This window comes from Odocoileus virginianus, chromosome 6 (genome assembly GCF_023699985.2).
Source record: "Odocoileus virginianus isolate 20LAN1187 ecotype Illinois chromosome 6, Ovbor_1.2, whole genome shotgun sequence".
NCBI lineage: Eukaryota > Metazoa > Chordata > Mammalia > Artiodactyla > Cervidae > Odocoileus > Odocoileus virginianus.
The window spans coordinates 35,684,368-35,702,213 of NC_069679.1; the positions used below are offsets into that span (position 1 = coordinate 35,684,368).

The 17,846-nt window shown below is 42.5% G+C and overlaps 1 protein-coding gene across 1 annotated transcript in view; it reads right to left on the bottom strand.

Annotated features, from left to right (window-relative positions):
- Positions 1–17,516, bottom strand: part of USP3 (ubiquitin specific peptidase 3) — a 157,370-nt gene extending 139,854 nt beyond the window's left edge. The window contains exon 1 of the mRNA XM_070469158.1: positions 17,199–17,516. The gene's annotated coding sequence lies outside the window, so the exon portion shown is untranslated. The remainder of the gene's footprint in view (positions 1–17,198) is intronic.
- Between the last annotated feature and the right edge of the window lie 330 nt (positions 17,517–17,846).

Genomic DNA, 17,846 nt, shown 5'->3' on the forward strand with positions numbered 1-17,846 from the left:
AGAGGAACCAAAGAGCTTCTTGATGAGGGTGAGGGAGGAGAGTGAAAGAGTCAGCTTAAAACTAAATATTAAAAAAAAAAAAAAAACCTAACAAAATGGCATTACTTCCCATTACTTCATGGCAAATAGAAGGGGAAAAGGTGGACATAGTAACAGGTTTCCTCTACTTGAGCTCTAAAATCACTGCAGATGGTGACTGCAGCCACGAAAATCAGAAGATGACTGCTTCTTGGCAGGAAAGCTATAACAAACCTAGACAGCGTGTTGAAAAGCAGAGACATTACTCTGCCGACAAAGGTCCATATAGTCAAGGCTATGGTATTCCCAGTGGTCACGTATGGTTGTGAGAGCTGTAAAGAAGGCATAGTGCCAAAGAACTGATGCTTTTGAACTGTGGTGCTGGAGAAGATTCTGGAAGTCCCTTGGACAGCAAGGAGATCAAACCAGTCAATCTTAAGGGAAGGGATATCAATCCTGAATACTCATTGGAAGGACTGATGCTGAAGCTGAAGCCCCAGTATTTTGGTCACCTGATGCAAAGTGCCAACCTACTGGAAACGTCCCTGATGCTGGGAAAGACTGAAGGCAGGAGGAGAAGAGAGCATCAGAGGGTGAGATGGCTGGATGGCATCACATGCAGAGGACATGAACTTGGGCAAATGAGGGAGATGAGGGACATATAATGTTTTTTACGTATTTTATTTTTGGCCGCGCTGGGTCTTCTGTGCTCTGAAGGCTTTCTCGAATTGTGGCGAGCAGGGACTACTCTTCATTGCAGTGCTTGGGCTTCTCACCGCGATGGCTTCTTTTGTTGCGGAGCATGGGCTTTAGGGCGCGCAGACTTCAGTAGTTGCAGCATGTGGGCTCAGAAGCTGTAGCTCCCGGGATCCAGAGCACAGCCTCAATAATTGTGGTGCACAGGCTTCGCTGTTCTGTGGCATGTGGGATCTTCCCGGACCAGGGGTCCAAGCCATGTTTCCTCCACTGGCAAGTGGATTCTTTACCACTGAGCCAGCCAGAGAATCCCTAACCAAATGTTTAGAAACACCCTTGCGCACTTTTTCACAGACTACTCTTGCTTGGGAACTGGAAAGAGGGTGAGCACTGGTGTAAGGAGAGCTGGGTTCAGATCTGGGCAATGTTACTCCACTAGAGGCCGGGGTCTTGGCAGTCTCTTAGCCTGTCTGGACCTTGGTTTACCTAAGTGTAAGATGGGGGAGGAAATGCCATTTCTCACAGCAGCGGGCACTGATGGCCTCCATCTGTTTCTGACCCTGTCCTGAGGCCTGGTCACCTTTGTCACACCCCCACCACGGTCCTTCTTTGAATGATAAACTATCACAGTGCCCTGGAAAGTGCCAGTTCTGCACCTTAAGGAAGCATAGATTGCCACCTTCTGGTGTAAAGAGTTAGTGTCCAGATGACTTTGGGGATCAAACTGCTCCCCCTTGTGTCCCTGTGAGGATCTGCCCCAAGGGTCAAGTTGCTGAAGTAAGTTGCAGGGAGTCTTTCTGCCTAGAAAGGCCCTAGTATTTGAGGTGTGGCTTTAAGATAATGTCCTCCTTCTGCCAGTACAACTCTGGGGGACAGATGATGCAGGGTTTTTAAAGTTGCCTATAAAGGAAGTTGTTTTTGCTTTTGGAGACTGTGAAGGGGCAGGTAAAGGCATCTTTGCAAAAGCAGGAGGTTTTTCATCAGTGATTTACTAAAGCTTGTTTCCAGAGGCTGACAGCAGTGGTCAATTAATCAGTCCACAAATATCTACAGAGCACCTATCACCTGCCAGACACATGCTTTGATAAACAGTCTTGAATAAGACCGGCAGGGTCCCTGGACTCCTTGTCTAGTAGGGAAGTTTAGGAGCAAGATTCTTTTTTAACTGATATACTTTCTTCCATTTATTTAATTGAAGACTAAGTGAGATCTAAGGAGAAAAATTTAAAACACAGTATTTCACCTTCTAAACACAGTAGCTATTTTTATTTCAACACCTTCCAGTTCTTCTACACTTGTGTGCACATTTTTACAGAGCTATAATAATAAAATCCAATATTCAAAAAACTAAGATCATGGCATCCAGTCCTATCACTTCATGGCAAATAGATGGGGAAACAATGGAAACAGTGACAGACTTTATTTTCTTAGGCTCCAAAATCACTGCAGATAGTGACTGCAACCGTGAAATTAAAAGATACTTGCTCCATGGAAGAAAAGCTATGACAAACCTAGACAGCATATTAGAAAGCAGAGACATTACTTTGCCGACAAAGGTCTGTCTAGTCAAAGCTATGGTTTTCCCAATAGTCAGGTATGGATGTGAAAGTTGGACTATAAAGAAACCTGAGTGCCAAAAAATTGATGCTTTTGAACTGAGGTGTTGGAGAAGACCCTTGAGAGTCCCTTGGACTGCAAGGAGATCAAACCAGTTCATCCTAAAGGAAATCAGTCCTGAATATTCATTGGAAGGACTGATGCTGAAGCTGAAACTCCAATACTTTGGTCACCTCATGTGAAGAACTGACTTATTTGAAAAGACCCTGATGCTGGGAAAGATTGAAAGCAGGAGAAGGGGACAACAGAAGATGAGATGATTGGATGGCATCACTGACTCAATGGACATGAGCTTGAGTAAACTCTGGGAGTTGGTGATGGACAGGGAAGCCTGGTGTGCTGCAGCCCATGGGGTCACAAAGAGTTGGACATGACCGAGTGACTGAACATAACTGATAATCATAAAGTACGGAATTCTGAAGTTAGATACATTTCACTCACAGTAAACACTTCTTTATGTTACTACTTAATCTTCACAATTATCCTTATAGCTCTAGAAGAGGCAAACATGTGGCTGTATCAAAATCTCTCTAAGAAGACCCCTAAGCTTAGACTCATAACTGTTTTCCTTTTTTTTCTAGCTAGAGTAGATATTGCTGATGTTAACTTCTTCATGCAGATTTTTATTGCACTACTTCTCAATGATCATGAAGATGGTTCATCCTGTGTGTTGCCATATTGCTTCTCTAGAGAACTGTTACTTACAGTGCCACCAATATTATATCTATGAGTTACTTTTGCTGCAACATCAGGCACATAGTTGCTTTTACACATTTTGACAATTAACATTTTTAAATGAGGTCCTAAATCTGCTTTAATCTGCATTTCTCTGATGCCAGTAGGCAGGTTCTTTTTTGCGCATGACTATAACTGCTTGTGTGAAATGCCTTTGTATTGTGATTAAAAATTTGAATGAGTGCCTAGTTTGAGGTCTTCTCTTAGACGAGAGAAAAGCAATAGAGGATTGCAGCACTGCAGCCCAGGATGTGAGAATGGCACTTAGGGCTTTAATAATTGGGTTAATAACTCCTTCTGGAATCTTCCTAAGAAAGCTCAGCTGTTCCAGAATCTTAAGTGCAAGTCTCTTCTGCTACCCAGAGCTACTAACACTAAGTGAGAAAAGTGATTCTGTAACACCCTTGGCTGTGCTGAAGTCAAGAGTGGAAATGACATAAGTTCCCCCTGTTTATGAAAAAGAGCTGGACATCAGCCTAAGTTACAATAATGCAAATGAAAATTACGTGACTGGAGAGTTAATTTGCTTCCTAGTGACTGTGAAGAAATAGAGTGTCCTTGAGTGTTGTAAGAGTCCATGGTTTAAACCCCTGGCCCAGAGAAGTGAAGTGACTCACCTAAATTCACACAGCAAACTAGACCCCCAGCTCTGAACGCCCCTTGCATCTTTCCTGTGTCCTGAATGTGAATGTGAACGAACCTGTGATTGTCTCCTTCTTGGGGCCGCCCTCCCCTCATGCAGAGTGGCCTCCTCCCAGCCTGGATGATCTCTGGAACACAGCTCTGGGAACACGTTCTGAAATGGGAGTTGGTTTCCTTTCCCACATAGCTTCCAACAAGAACCCTGGGCCTTTCCTCTCTGGGAACTCAAAGTCTTGCACCATACATGGTTCTGAGCAGTAGCTAAAATACTTTTCCAAGCACAAGTCCTTCTTCTGAAAGATGACAAATGTTAGAAATGGGACCTGTGTGAAGGTGAGGGGTTCTGACTATATCAGTAAGGCTTTTTGGTTTAACACCTCACTGCTTTTTCTCTGGCCTGATTAGATGATGGGGAATGACATTTGATTAACACATGCCTATAGTAGGCACTATCTCATTTCATTTCTTAAAAACAACTATGGAGTAAGAGATTCAGAAATGGAGGCTCAGAGAGGTTAGGTTACGAACTCGACCAGCTCCCAGAGCTAAGATGTCACTATCTAACTGATCCTCACTGAGGAAAGGAATGGCCAATCAGAACCACATGGGAGCTTTTTCAAACTACGCATGTATGCTTCCCATTGAGAATCACTGTACCCTACAGGGCCATGTGTAGGATTTGTCTGCCCAGGGTGCCATTCCACGGATGTTCTACTCTAGACAGGTGTCTGCAAACTGGTGACATACTGTAGTCGGCTCACTGTACTGGCGGGTCCCACATCCACTGATATAGACAGCTGACTGTGCTTTGCAATTTTCTATGAGGGACTTGAGCATCCACAGATTTTGGTATTATGGCGGGGGGCGGGGGGTGGTTCTAGAACCAATCCCCTGAAGATACTGAGGGTCAACTGTAATAGGCAGGATATAGAAATCCATGCAGAGGGGCTTTAACAAAGACAAGGAAAATAAGCATCTGGAAAAATCCCTTAGAGATGAGTAGAAGAACCCTAATGATTGGGACACAGGGGAGTATAACTCGAGACCAGAGAAGAGAGCAGTCTTGGTGGAAGGGCGCGAGAGGACAGGGCCCAGGGCAGGCTGACGAGTTTTCCAGGAAATATGTGGTGGGGGAAGGGGCTTTGGCACAGGACTTGGGAGCAAATTGTGGCAGAATCTCTGTCTAGCACACTCAGAACAGAGAGGCAGCAGCTGAAGGAAGAGAAGCACCTGACCAAGAATTCTAAGACCTAGTCCTGGCTGTGTGACTTCAGGCAAGTCACATCACCTCTCTGTGTCTTTTTCTTCACAATAGTCATAAAAATAACCTTCTCTGGCTACCTCTCAGGGGATCATGGAAACTGAAGGAGTTAACTTATATCAAAGTGTTTTATAAATAATGAAACACTGTACAAAAGAGTTCTAATTCACTGTCACTCAGAACTTCAGCCCCTTAAGTTTGTTCTCGGCTCTATTTTATTGGCAGCATTTGATGTTTTTTGAGATCCTCTGCAGTAAAGCCTGGCACAGGGAAGGCTTCCTACGTTACTGTCTCCTGATCTTGTTGGACCTTTAGCCCAACTAGTATAACTTTCTACTATGTAGAAGATACTCTGATAACAGTCTGATTGGCCTTTAAAAAACCCAGCTATTGTTCTTAAAAAAGAGGTTTGGGTGTTTTTTTGTGTGTGAAAAGTTCACTTATATAAGAGTATATATAACATGAAAGTACAATTTAAAGAATAATAAAACAAACTGCATAGTAAGTGTGATGCTCCCACTGTCCTTCCCTGATGTATTCTCTTCACTGCACATTCATTTCCTCATTTGTGTTCATCTTCCTTTTGCTTTAAAAAAATAGTTGTATCACATACATACTATCCCTAAGCAGTATCATTTAGTTTTTCATGTCTCTGAACTTTTTATAAAGGTGACCATATTATAAGTATTCTTCTCTAACTTGCTTTTCACATCAGTGATTTCCCTGTGTGGACAGATGCAGTTGTAGTTCATTCATTTTCATTGCTGTATAGTACTCCACTGTGGGAATATACCATAATTTATGTATCTGTCCCACAGTGAATAGACAGTTGAGTTTCTTCCAGTTGGGGGATATTATAAACAATACTTGTATATGTCTCCTGCTTCATATGTATAAGAGTTTATATAAATCCCACTTGCCATATCAAAAAGAATAAAATACATAGGAATAAATCTACCTAAAGAAGTAAAAGACCAGTACTCTGAAAACTGTAAAATGCTAAAAAAAGAGATCAGACGACACAAGCAAATGGAAAGATATACTGTGTTCTTGGATTGGAATAATCAATATTGTCAAAATGACTACATTACTGAAGGCAACTACAGATTCAATGTAATTCCTATTAAATAACCAGTGGCATTTTCCACAGAACAAAAACATTTAATTTGTATGGGAACACAAAGAACCTAATACCCAAGCAATCTTGAGAAAGAAAAGTGGAGTTGGAGCAATGGAGCTGAAGCTGACTATACTACAAAGCCACAGTAATCAACAGTATGGTACTAGCATTAAAAATAAAAATATAGATCAATGGAACAGGATAGGAAGCCCAGAAATAAATTCACGTACCTATGGCCAATTAATCTATGACAGAAGAGGCAAGAATATACAATGAAGAAAAGATACTCTTCAATAAGTGGTGCTGGGAACTGGACAGCTACATACAAAAAAATTAAATTAGAACATTTCCAATATCATGCAGAAATAAACTAAAGATTAATCAAAGACCTAAATGTAACACTTGATAGTATAAAACTCCTAGAGGAAAATATGAAAAGGACACTCTTTCACATAAATCATAGCAATATCTTTGTGGATTCATCTCCTAGAGTAATGGAAACAAGAGCAAAAATAAACAAGTGGGAACTTAAAAGCTTTTGCACAGAAAAGGAAACCATAAACAAAATCAATAGACAACCTACAGAATGGGGGATAATATTTGCAAATGATGCAACAGACAAGGGATTAATCTCCAAAATACACAAATAGCTCATACAACTCAACATAAAAAAAGCCCATAAACAACCCAACCAAAAATGGGCAGAAGATCCACATATACATTTCTCCAAAGAAAACATATAGATGGCCAAAAAGCACATGAAAAGAGGCTCAACATCACTAATTATTAAAGAAATGCAAATCAAACCTACCACGAGACATCACCTCACACCAGGCAGAATGACCAAATAATAAATGTTGGGGAAGATGTAAAGAAAAAGGAACCCTCTACTGTTGGGAGGAATGTAAATTTGTACAAGCACTATGGAGAATAATATGGCGGTTCCTTAGAAAGCTAAAGGTAGCTGTTCGCAGCCGCCGGCGCGCCGCCGCCATCACTCTCCAACGCCAGCGCCGCCTCTAGCTCGCCGAGCTCCAGCCGAAGGAGGAGAGGGGTAAGTCAGGAGGTCTCTACCGTGGCTCTTACAAAGCAGACTGCCCGCAAATCGACCCGTGGTAAAGCACCGAGGAAGCAACTCGCTACAAAAGCCGCTCGCAAGAGTGCGCCCTCTACTGGAGGGGTGAAGAAACCTCATCATTACTGGCTTGGTACTGTGGCACTCCGTGAAATTAGACCTTATCAGAAGTTCACTGAACTTCTGATTCGCAAACTTCCCTTCCAGTGTCTGGTGCGGGAAATTTCTCAGGACTTCAAAACAGATCTGCGCTTCCAGAGCGCAGCTATTGGTGCTTTGCAGGAGGCAAGTGAGGCTTATCTGGTTGGCTTTTGGAAGACACCAACCTGTGTGCTATGCCATGCCAAATGTTTAACAGTTAGGCCAAAACGCCGCACACGTGGAGAATGTGCTTAAGGATCCACTATGATGCGAGACATTTCATTCTTTAAAAAAAAAAAAAATTCTCTTCTTCCTGTTATTGGTAGTTCTGAACATTAGATTTTTTTTTTTCCATGGAGTCAAAAGGTACCTAAGTATATGACTGCAAGTGGAAAAATAGGGGACAGAAATCAGGTTTTGGCAGTTTTTCCATTTTTATTTGTGTGTGAATTTTTAATATAAATGCAGGGACATAAAGCATTAATGAAAGTCAAAATGTTTCAGGGAACAAGTTTCAGCAGTTCAACTTTATAACAATTATAAATAAACCTGTTAAATTTTTCTGGACAATTCCAGCATTTGGATTTTTTTAAAACAAGTAAATTTCTTATTGACTGCAAAAAAAAAAAAAAAAAGCTAAAAATAGAGCTACCATATGATCCTGCAATCCCACTCATGCACATATATCCAGAGAAAACCATAATTTGAAAAGGTGCATGCACCCAAATGTTCACTGCAGCAGATGTGAAAACAACCTTAACATCCATCAACAGATGAATGGATAAAGAAGATGTGGTACATATATACAATTGAATACTACTCAGCCATAGAAAAGAATGAAATAATGCCATTTGCAGCAACATGGGTAGACATGTTGCAGCTAGACATTATCATACTAAGTGAAATAAGCCAGTCAGAGAAAAGCAAATGTCATATGATATCACTTATATGTGTAATCTAAAAAACTTATACACATAACTTATTTACAAAACAGATATAGGCTCACAAACATAGAAAACAAACCTCTGGCTACCAAAGGGGAAATATGGGGGAGGGAGGAGGGATAAATTAAGAGGTTAAGATTAACATATACATATCACACTACTATATATAAAACAGATAACCAACGAGGACCTACTGTATATAGCACAGGGAACTATACTCAATAGTTTGTAATTATCTATAAGGAAAAAGAATCTGAAAAGGACTGAATATAAGTATATGTGTGTGTGTGTGTGTGTGTATATATATATATAGGTATGTACAACTGAATCACCATGCTTTTCACCTGAAACTAACAGAATATTGTAAATCAACTATATTTAAACCTAAAAAAACTATCAAAGAAAGAATTTATATACATCTAGAAGTGCTGGGTTGTATGGAATGTATGTCTTTTAATTTTTTTATTGAAAAATTTTCAATTGAAATACAGTTGATGTACAATATTATGTTTCAGGTTACTACATAATGATTTGACATTAGTATACATTACAAAATGATCACAATGTCTAGTAACCATCTGTTCCCATACAAAGCTATTACAATATTATTGACTGTATTGCTTATACCATATACTATAACCCTGAGAAGTACATATATCTTTAACTTTGTAATATAAAGCCAAACTGTTCCCAGTGGCTGTACCAATTAACTTCCTCATGAACAGTATATGAGAATTCACACTGTTCTACATTCTTGCCACTGCTTGATATTGTCTTCTAAATTTTTGCTAACCTAATAGCTGTGGAATTGTATCTCAATTTGGTTTTAGCTTGTTTTTCCCTTATTACTAAGGAGGCTGAGCAGCTTTTCACATGCTTATGGTCCTTTTAGTATTTATCTCTGAAGTGCCTGTTCATGTCTTCTGCCCATTTAAAAAAAAGAAGTTGTTTACTCATCTTATTGATTTGTAGTAGCTCTTTATAGATGCTGGATGCTAGTTCTCTGACAGTTAAATGTGTTATTTTCTCCCAGCCTTCAGCTTATCTTATGCTCTGTACCTTTTTTTTCTTTTTCTTTTGGTGAATAGAAGTTCTTAGTTTTAGTGAAGTCAACTGAAATCTTTTCTTTTGTCTTTTCCTTTCACTTTATGTATTGTATTGTTAAAAAATTATTATTATTGTTATTTTAACCTGAAGTAAGAAAGATAATCTGTATTTTCCTCTCTAAAAATTCCAAATGTCTTTCTTGGGACTGTTCTCTTTCAAGCTCCTGAATATTTCCATAAAATGTTTCTGGGAGCCTGAGGTTATTTCCAGTCCACTGGGCCTCCTCTCAGCACAGAGGGCATTGAGTTCTGACAAATGCCAAGAGAAAGACTCCATTCACAGAGCGGGCTGGTGGGCGCAGCCAAACTCAGCTCTCAAAGGCCCCATGTGTCCCTCCCTCTCCAACAGCCTCAGACCTCTAGGGGGCGCCTTCACACCAGGCATCCAGCTCCCTGCAGTCCGCCCTGGCTCCGAGGTGGTGCCCAGCTTCTGCCAAGGATGCTCTGACCTCTCTCTGGGTAGCTGCCCCCAGCCCTCACCCAGCCTCACACTGAGCTGACAAGGCCAGGCTTCTCTTCTCGTTTTTGAAGGAACCACACAGAAGCTTCCTAGCTAGTCCTGCTCTCCAATCTGCCCTCCCCTCCTCCTGTCTCTTCCTTCCTTGGAATCTTCTTGACTCCATATTGTCTTCTTGGGGCCCCTTGGCAATAATCTCTTACTAGGGCAGATGCTGCTACGGTTTAAGCTTACCCCAGGACTTCCATGGTGGTTTAGTAGTTAAGAATCCACTTGCCAATGCAGAAGACATATTTTTAATCCCTGCTCTGGGAAGATCCCACATGCTGCGGGGCAACTAAGATTGTGTACCACAAGTACTTGAGCCTGCACGCTGCAGCTACTGAAGCCCATGTGCTCTAGAGACTGTGCTCTGCGACAAGGGAAGCCACTGCAGTGAGAAGCCTGCACACCACCACGAGAGAGTAGCTCTCCACTCGCCTAAACTAGAGAAAGCCCATGTACCACAGTGAAGATCCAGTGCAGCAAAAAATAAACTTAGATGTACCCCAAGCCTCTGCAGCATTGTAACTGCTGTTAACTACAGGCTTCCCAAAGGATCAAAACATTTAGGGGCCACAAAAGGTATAAAACATAAGTTTAAGGCCTCATAACTTTGCCTGTTTGTATTCAGTTTTGCCTTGCCTTTTCACCTCCACCATCTGATCGCTGGCTTCATGACTTAAGGAGAGTGTAAGCTACCGCCAGGACCGCTCTGGCCAAGAAGCAGGGTGAGGCCTGCGGCCTGGGATGTGGAAGGCAGGTGGGCCACATGGATCTATGGGGTATATAAGCTGAGTCTGGTACACTTTTCACTTTTCCTGTGTTTATGTCCTTCCCAGGACAGCTAGCACTGAGCACATCTGTGTATATGTAGGCACATCCTTATTCATCCACTAATTCTACAAGTATTTCCTGAATACCACAAAGGGCACAGTGATGAAGGAAGCAGGCAAGCACGTGACACATGTACTAAACAAATACTGAAGAATGAGGTGTTCCAGAGTCTTGGACTCTGCGGCAATTGGGCAGAGTCAGGCTAGAGTTATAGGTCACTCTAAGCATCATTAAAATATTTTCTGTAAAGGACCAGATAGTATTTCAGGCTTTGTGGGCTTCATATCTCTCTGTTGCATACTGTTTGTTTATTTGTATGCCTTTAAAAACCTTTCTCAGCTTGTAGCCCATATAAAACCAGGTTGGGGGTCTGTGGGTTAATCTACATTGCAATGACAAACTCCCAGTCTAAGTTGTCACATTAAAGGTTTGTTCTGGGTCACTTCACCATCCAGAGCAGGTCGGTGAGTTTCCTACTGTCCTTTATGCAGTGACTCAGGACCCAGACCACCTCCCTCTATGAGGCCACCATCTATGCCACCCCCGTTAACTGTGAAAGAAGAGAGGGTTGTAGGCTTGAATGAGGTCTTTTAAGGGCCACATCCCTTCTGTGTACACTGTCGTGGTTAGAACTCAGATGGTCCCAGCCTAACAGCAAGTTGTTTGCCTGTGTGTTAGGAAAGAGGCAGCAAACTGGTGAAGCCCGGTATGGTTTCTACCACAGACAAAAAGTTTAAGATGCTCCTGTCTCAGCAGCCTTTAGGATGTAGCTGGGGAGAAAGAGGGGCATGTCAGTTCAGTTCAGTTCAGTCGCTCAGTTTTGTCCGACTCTTTGCGACCCCATGGACTGCAGCATGGGTGTAAAGAGGGGCATGTCGGAAGAGTTGATTAAGAAATTCAACTGCAAATGCTATGTCAATGGTATTCTGAAGACAGCAATAACTAAAATATAACCAAGATGTAGGAGTTCATAGGACCAAGAGATCAGATTCTGAGCTGGAGTTGCTGGATAAAATTTCAAGGACAGGGTGGGATCTGAATTAGGTTTTGAAGGAGTGGCAAGATTCTGAGGAAGGAGAACTGTTTCCCAGGAAAACAGGAAGCAGAGTAAACAAAGGGTCACACAGAGAAGGTGTGAAAGCCCAGAGCTAACACAGGTAAAGACCAGGCCCTAACCAGTCCTAATGATTACTGGTCAGGTGAATCTCAGTAGTACGATTGGAGAGGAGGTTCCTACGGAAAGACTGGGGTGGAGGTGGGATGTTGAGGTGGGGGTGCTCAGGACAGCAGCCAGAGGTGCTTCCTGGAAGTTTAACCCCCCTGCTAGAGTATTTTAGAATTTTAACAACAGGACAGCTCCATCTGAGCACAAAGGCTAAACATCTGCCTCATATTGAAGAGAGGCAGCTAAGGATGGAAAGACAGACTGGAGTTAAATTGTGAAGGGCTTTGAATGCCAGGGTGTTTGGGATTCCCAAAACAAAGATAAACATCACTTATTTTTAGAGTTAAAGCTCAGGGAACCCCCCCCCCCCATAAATATCTAATAATGAATGATTAAATAAACAAGTATATCTATATAATGTAAAAACCTATAATCATTAAAATCAAGTTTCTGAATACTCATTAATGACATGGAATAAGTGAAAAAAATTGTATATAGAGTATAATACCAAGTTAATAACTGCAAATATGAAGAACCAACATCAAACTGTAAACTGTGGTTATTTCTGGATGGTAGTATTATACTTGATTTCTTGTTTTCCTCATTACTTTTTTCTATAATGAGCACATTTTACTTCTATACTGAATATGTAATAAATGCTCTTTTCCAAAAGCAAAGCTTAAATGTGGAGTTTGGCACAGTGGTTGCCACTGCTACTGTCTTATTATTCCCAAGCAGGCAACTTGGTCCTCAGTTTCACAGTATCCAGGACCTGGCTGCCCACGTGATGCAGTTCACGGTGGCAGACCACCCTCTGTCTCTGTGGTGTTTGACTCTGCCTGCATTGAGCACAGGACTGGGAAAGCATCATATTGTCATCACTCTTGAAAGGTCCCCGGGTGTACTTGTAATTCCAACAATTCCCTGAGGCATCAGGGGTCCAGAAAAGGCATGTGACCTCCCTGAGCACGTGCTACAGTGTCCTGGGAATGCCAAGGACCAATACAGAACTGTAGGCATCGAGAGCACATTCAGATGCAAATTCTCACTTTATCATTGAGAAAACTGAGGCCAGAAGGAAAACTCTTGCCCAAGGTCACACAGTGAATTAGGGCTAGTAGGGACTTGGGTCCATGGATTCAAGGTCTTGGGCTCTGTTATCAAGTCACAGGCTCTTGGACAACTGTCTTTCCTGGGTTTTGGTCAAATCTGTTTTTTGTCTACTCATACCTACAGAGTCAGATGTATTTTGGGTTACAGTTCATGGAATGGTGTCTATTTTTGGTTTTCATGGCTCCCTGGTGGTATGGCAGTAAAGAACCCACCTGCCAAGGCAGGTGACTCAAGAGACATGGGTTCGATCCCTGGGTTGGGAAGATCCCCTGGAGAAGTAAATGGCAACCCACTCTAATATTCTTGCCTGGGAAATCCCATGGACAGAGGAACCTGGTGGGCTTTAGTCCATGGGGTTGCAAAGAGTCAGACATGACTGAGTGAGCATGCATGCACGCACTCATGCATATATATATATATATATATATATATAGTACAGGTTTCTTCAACTAAATTCTAATCTTGTTCAAGTCTAACACAGTATGAAAATGGTGAAAATATTCTTTGAAAACAGCCAGGAAGTTTCTCAAAAAGTTAAACGTAGTGTTACCCAGCAAATTCCCTTCCAAGGTATGAACCCAAGGGAACTGAACGCCTATGTCCACACAAAACTTGTAAACCATTGTTCATGGCAGCAATATTCATATGACCAAAAAGTAGAAACAACCGAAACATCCATCATCAACCTGTGAGTGGATAAACAAAATGTGCTACAGATGTGGAGAACAAAGCAGCAGTTACCAGTGAAGAGAGGGAAGTGGGAAGGGGCAAGACAGGGATAGGGGAGTAAGAGGCACAAACTGTTAGGTATAAAATAAGCTACAAGGATATATTGTACAACATGGGAAATACAGCCAACATTTCTTAATAACTATAAATGGAGTATAACCTTTAAAATTGTGAATCAAATATATTGTACACCTGTAACTTACATTGTATAGCAACTATACTTCAACAAACAATTTTTTAAGGAGCTATATACATAAAATGAAATCTTACATGGAAATAAAAAGGAATGAAGGGCTGTTAAGTGCTAAACATGGATGAACCTTTAAAATATATGCTGGAATTCCATGGCGGTCCAGTAGTTAAGAATCTGCTTGCTAATGCAGGGGACATGGGTTCAATCCCTGGGCCGGGAAGATTCCATGTGCCATGGCACAACCAAGCCTACGCACCACAACTATTGAGACTGAAGCCCACGACTACTGAAACCCAGGCACCCTGGAACCTCTGCTCTGCAACAAAAGAAGCCACTGCAACGAGAAGCATGCACACTGCAAATAGAGAAATCCCGAGCGCAGCAACGAGTAACCAGCACAGCCAAAAATAAAGAAATGAATACTTTAAAATATATGCTAAGTGAAAGAAGACAGTCACCAAAGACCACATGTTGTATAATTCCACTTACATGAGATGTCCAGAACAGGCAATTCCACAGAAGCAGAGAGTAAATTAATGGTTTCAAGAGGCGTTGGAGTGAGGAGAATGGAAAGTAACTGCTAATGGATATGGGGTTTCTTTACTGAAACACACCAGAGATTTTTACAAAGACTTTTAGGTCCTCACAGACATATTTACAGCTGTCCATGAGGGACCAGGGTTGACACATGAAATTCTAATTTGAACCATAAAAATTAAGAGTTTCATCAAGTGTTTTAGCATTGTCCAAGTACAATTTGCATCTAATACTCCCTTAATTTACTCAGACCAAATCTAGGAGGAAGGCAGAGCAGAATAACCATCCTCTGTCACTGACACATACACACACACAAATGAGGCTCAAGCAAGTTAAGTAATCTGTTATGGCCACTAGGATGGTCCCTGGCTCCCTGGCTGAGTCTTGCACATGAAAGCCTGCTCCTCTCTGCAACTGGGTCCTGTGCCCTCCTGCTAATTGTGACATGACAGAGGATTCTCTGCAACTTCAGATCTTCCTTCCATCCTGGGTGTAGAAACACAGAAGCTCTGGGGATAAGGAGGCAAGCTAGAGAACCCCAAGCAAAGGTACCCTCAGAGGTGCAAGCTAACAGAGCCCGTTCTAGTCACACCCTTCCCTTTGGCACCATCCCACAGCTGAGGACTGAAAAACGTCACAGTCCTGCCGACACTAAAGCAAGCGTGTTTGGGATCCAAACACCCATCACGCTATCTTCTTGCCCCTGCTGTTTACAGGACAGCAGGAAGGCTGCAGGTTGCCAGTTTTAGCTGGTAAACCAGGCTCCCTTCACCCAACATCTCTTGGCCTGATTTGTCCCCTGAAATTTCTCAGGCCTTTGGAGGAGTGCAGGGGTGGGGGGTGGGGGACAGGGTGTGGTGGGAAGGCAGAAACCATCCCTTCTGGTTTGGAGCATATGTCCTTTAATTCATCAGTTAGGTGTTCAAGAACATAACAGTGACTGTGACTTTCAAACCTAGAAGGTTTCAAGTTGGGGAGATTTTAAAATAGTAATGCTGGGGCCTCACCCCTAGAGACCTGAGGTGAGCCAGGACTTTTAAAGTTTCCCAGGCATTCTCATGAATGGCCAGGGTGGCAAACTGCCATACTAAGTTCAAGGATTTGAATAGATCCCCCTACCCTACTTCCATCGGTGAGTTCTAGCCACTCCGTCCTAGAGGTTTTGCTCACTCTGAATTTAAAACGTTGTGTGAATGCCTTTCCACATAAATCGAGTCACGGGTAGGAGATATGGGATGGAAGAAGGTTGGTGAATTTCTTGGCTCTACCACTCACTGTCAAGAGAGGCAGTATATAAAGGAAGGCTATGGACACAGACCTTCTGGCCTTGCAACCCGACTCCACTGCTAAGTCATTCAGTGGAGCAGAATGTACTGCTAAGCCATACTAAGCCTCAGTTTCCTTATCTGTGAAATGGGTCTGTGGGCTATTGAAGGGACGTGGGCTGGGAAGAGCACTCACTTGCATGACCCTGAGCTCACGTGTCTCCTTAAGTTTTGCATCCTGCACACCTCGCTGGCCCACCATTGTCCTTGTCCTGAGGAGGGGCGAGGTGATAAAGTGTGCCCAGTGCCCGGAATACTTCAGGAGCTCAATAAACGTTCACTAGGAGCAAGAATTGGGCCTACAACCCAACTTTTAAATCAGCCAACTTCACTGTATTTTATCCCCTCCCAACCAATTAAGCTCCATTTGTTTCCCATAGAGAACACAATTGTGGTTGCCAAAGGGGAGAGTGGTGGAGGGAAGGGTTGGGACTTTGGGATTAACAGATGCAGACTATTAATGGATAAACAAGGTCCTACTAAATAGCACAGGGAATATCCTGTGATAAACCATAATGAAAAAGAATATATGTGTGTGTGTTTGTGTGTGTATATATAACTAAATCACTTTACCGTCCAGCGGAAATTAACACAACACTGTAAATCAACTATACATCAATAATTTTTTTTAATTAAAAATTCCATTCCTTTCTATTTAAGTTAACCCAATTCAGTCTCCTTAGTCCACCCTCCCCCAATCCTCGAAGTTTTTCAAACTGGTCAAAGCAACTTAATTTGATATAGTTCAATTCTAACATGCCTCCACCCACAGAGTTGACATTTAATAACAACGAAAATTCAGGACGTCCAGTTAAATTTGAATTTTAGATCATTGAGCCAAAGTTTTAGTATATGACCCATGCTATATTCAAATTTAAATTTGAAATAAGTTTGCAGTGTTTTAAAATAAAAATTCAAATGTAAGCACACTGTGTTTCATCTGGCAACCCCACTCACTCATTACCACTCAAGCACAGTTGGGCTCTGTGCCCTCTGGTGCTTTTTCTTTCCCACCTTATAGTTCTTATGTGTTAAGACGGATTCTAAACTCTTCCCAGAAGACTGGGAGCAATGAGGAGATGTGAGCTTAACGAACCTTGCTTTATTTCACTTACTTAGCAGAGTTCCCGGTACTGTTTGTTGAAGATGGGAAGGAAGTGAGAGAGGGAGGAAAGAAGAGAGGAAGGAAAGAAGGAAGAATGGGGGTGGGGTGGGGATGGAGAAAGGAAAGTTCTGGTTTTCAGCTAATAATCTAATTTATCACGTGAAAAGCAAAAATTACTTTCATGTGCTTGCTTAACGTTTTGTCTTTTTAGTAATTAACATAGGTCCAGTGTCTTAAATGTTACACATGGTTTAAGTGTATATCATTTGATCTTTGTCTCTTGAGACTTTTAGAAGTGTCATTTTTAACCAGGGGCAGCAGACACAGCTGGACGCCCACTCACCAGTTACTCCAGCAGGTCCCGGTCTGCCTCTTCTTGCTGGTGACGATTACAACGCTGCTCTGCTCCTCTCCGCCATTTCGAGACTCAGAAGAGGGCAGCCCCATTCCCAGCTCCAGGAGACGATTGTGGCAGGACCCTTCCTTGCTAATCTCCACGTTAACTCCCTGACATGATTCTAGCTGGTGGAATGCTGGAGCAGAGCTGTTGAGAGACTTGGAGCTGTGGTTTCCTGGCTCTTTGCAGAGCTGCTGTCCTGTTCTTTTCCTGCTGAACTATGTTGTGTCTGAGGACGCAGCCTGGAGGTGGAGCAGAGACCCTACAGAGCACAGAGATGGACGGAACCTGGGCCCTTGGCAACAGCACTGAGCCAATAAAGCCAAGCCTGCCTGCCCTCCCTCCCCCCTCTCATGATGTTATAAGACGACTCCTTACTGTATCAGCTGTTTCCAGCTGGGTTTTCTGCAGCCGAAAGCATCTTCACTGACACGCTCCCTCTTACAAACAAAAGCATACTGAAGCCTAAGGTGGCAGATGACCTGCCAGGGTTGCGGAGCTGCTAGACTCCAGCAAGGCTCCCAGGTCCAGCTGCATCTGGATTCAGGTTCAGGGTGTCTATGCCTCACGCTCCCTTGTTAACCGTGTCCGCCT